General features: G+C 33.6%; 1 long non-coding RNA gene across 1 annotated transcript; it reads left to right on the top strand.

The window, feature by feature from the left end:
- Positions 1-215: 215 nt before the first annotated feature.
- LOC110704002 lies at positions 216-1,566 on the top strand. Its single transcript, XR_002507835.1, has 2 exons — positions 216-502; positions 1,298-1,566. It is a non-coding gene; the product is annotated as an uncharacterized LOC110704002 (long non-coding RNA).
- The last annotated feature ends 1,115 nt before the right edge of the window (positions 1,567-2,681 follow it).

Below are 2,681 nucleotides of genomic sequence, written 5' to 3'. Positions count from 1 at the left end.
ATAAGAGAGATTTCTTCATTCCTATTCCCAAAGGCATCCTAGAAAGTAACTACTCTTGAGCAAGATCTTGTTTACTATCCAAGTGGACACTTGTAGAAAAATACAAAAAGGCACCGCTCTATGGCCACCGGTTTTTGAAAACCGGTGGCTAAAAAAATGGGCGGGATAGGCTAATTCACATTGCCACCGATTCAAACCGAACCGGTGGCATAAATGATAAAGGCCACCGGTTTGAACCCGTGGCCATAATCAATTAAAAAAAAAAACGCCCCCCTTATAAACCCCAAACCCTACCTCATTTCCCTCTTAGCCTCTCTTTCTCTCTCCTTCTCTCCCCTCTCCTCTTTCTCTCTCCTGCTCTCCCCTCTCTTCTTTCTCTTTCAATTCGACCGCTCTGTTCTCTTGCGCTTCTCCTTGGTCTCCTTCTCCCTCTTCTCCTTCTCTATCAATTCCACCATCACCAATAAACCACAAAGACATGCACCACGAAGACATGCACGAGGTTTGTGTTTAATTAATCGATTTTTCTTGGTTAATTAATCGGATTTTGTTGGGTCTAATTGTTTGATTTTCTGGGTTTAATTAATCATTTTTGGAATTTTTTGAGTTTCTTAATCGATTTTAATTTGGTTTTTAATCGATTTTAATTAATTAATTCTGGGTTTTTGTTTTTTGAGTTCATGAATCAATTTCTTGTTTTTTTTTTCCTCGGTTTAACTTATTTCTGGGATTTTGTTTTTATTTTTTTTAAATTTTTTTTTCTGGGTTTTCTTCTGGGTTTTTCTTTCATTACTAGTTATTGATTTTCCTGGGTTAATTAGTAGATTTTGGATTTTTTGAGTGTTTTCATCGATTTTTAATTGATTTTAGTCGATTCTAAGTCGATCTCCTTCTGGGTTCATTCGATTTAATTCTGGGTTTTTTTTTAGTTCGTGAAAATCAATTTGTTTTTTTGAGTTCAATTTAATTCTCATTTTGTTTTTCATTCTCGTTTTGAAAATCAATTCGATTTTTTTTTAGTTCGATTTAATTCTCGGGTTTTCACTAATATCTGGGAATTTTGTTTAATTTTTTTTCTGGGTTTTTTTCTCTTTTTTTTTCTGGGTTTTAGTATTCTGGGTTATTTTTCTGGGTTTTTGTTTAATACCTGGGTTTTTTTTTATATTTTTGTATGTTTTTTCTGGCTTTATTTAACCGATTTAAATCTATTTATGGGTACCATGCATACTGTTCTGGTTTTTATTTTTATTTTGTAGCTTATTTATTTTATTTAATCGATTTTTTTTGTTTGATGCAGGTATATTGATTTAGATGTAGATGTTAAATCGAAGAATAAAGATATTAATTTAGGTGTTATATGGGTTATTTTTTAATTTTAATGTTGTAATTTTTTTTTTGGTTTTTTATTGTAATTTTTTTTTTAATGTTGGAATTTAGTTTTGTGTAATTTGATTAATTTAGTTCTTTTAAATTGGAATTGTTGTATGAGTAATTTAGTTTTTTCACTCTTAAAAAGTGTACAATTACTAGATACTGATGAATATATATGTGTTTTTATGTATTTTACATATATATATAGTTTCTACTACAATTTAAGTGAAATAAATGCAAAAAAATTTTTTTTTTTTTTGTTTTTTATGGGCATTATTGCCACCGGTTAACCGATGGAAATATTTGTTTTTGCCACCGATTTTGAACCGATGGCTTTTTAATAAGATTATTGCCACCCCCCAAATGGCCACCGGTTCAAAACCGATGGCATAGGGGGGTTTTGAACCGGTGGCCAATTCATATTTTCGTCTAGTGGGAATATGGATCAAGCTCCTTCCATTTCAATTGTGAATATTGGCTCCACGGCAAATCCCCACATGTCATCTTCATCATTATCATGGTTTATTTCTAAGAGTGATTGATCATTTATTGCTATTTTGAGTGGAGAAGCATGTATAGTCATAGGAAGCCCTTGATAGTTCAACCTAATCATTTGATGAAGTGAGGATGGTATTTTACCAAGCTCATGTATCCAAGGATGTCCAAGTAAAAGGTTGAATGTAGGTTTTATGTCCATAACATGGAATTCAACAATCTTTTGAATTGGGCCTGTGGTAATTGGAAGCTTAACAGTTCCACACACCGATCTTCTCGAATTGTCATAGGCCCTTATGCTTTGTTTTGTTGATTGAAAATCTTTTTCTAGATTTAGGCCTAAGTATTTTTCTATTCATAATGGGCACACGTTTACAGCCGACCCATTGTCTACCAAAGTTAGAGGGATATTGTATCCTTTGCATCCTACAGTTAAGTATAACGCATTGTTTTGGGTAATGTCATTTAAAGGCAAATCATCGTTAGTGAAAAAGATTGACTTGTCGGATTTCTCGCTAGTAAGCAAGCTAACGAGGTCTTGAGGGGTTGTGTCTATGCTTACAGACAAATCCGTTAGAGCGTTCATGAGAGAATTCCTAAGTTCTTTAAAATTACTTAGGAGTTCCCAAATGCTAACATTCGCCTTAGATTAGCGAACTTGTTTGACCAATGGATCTTCCACCTCAAGTGGAGGTGGTATTGTATTTTGTGTTTGAGCTTGAGTTTGATTTTGTGTGGTCGAAGATCCATTTGGTGGTGGTGCTTGGTAGACTCGCCCTGAACGAGTTAAATGATCTATCTCATTTGGGTTAGTC

This window comes from Chenopodium quinoa, unplaced genomic scaffold, assembly GCF_001683475.1.
Source record: "Chenopodium quinoa cultivar QQ74 unplaced genomic scaffold, ASM168347v1, whole genome shotgun sequence".
NCBI classification, from domain to species: domain Eukaryota; kingdom Viridiplantae; phylum Streptophyta; class Magnoliopsida; order Caryophyllales; family Amaranthaceae; genus Chenopodium; species Chenopodium quinoa.
Note: the sequence above shows the minus strand (reverse complement) of the source record. Positions and strands in the feature narration are given on the sequence as shown.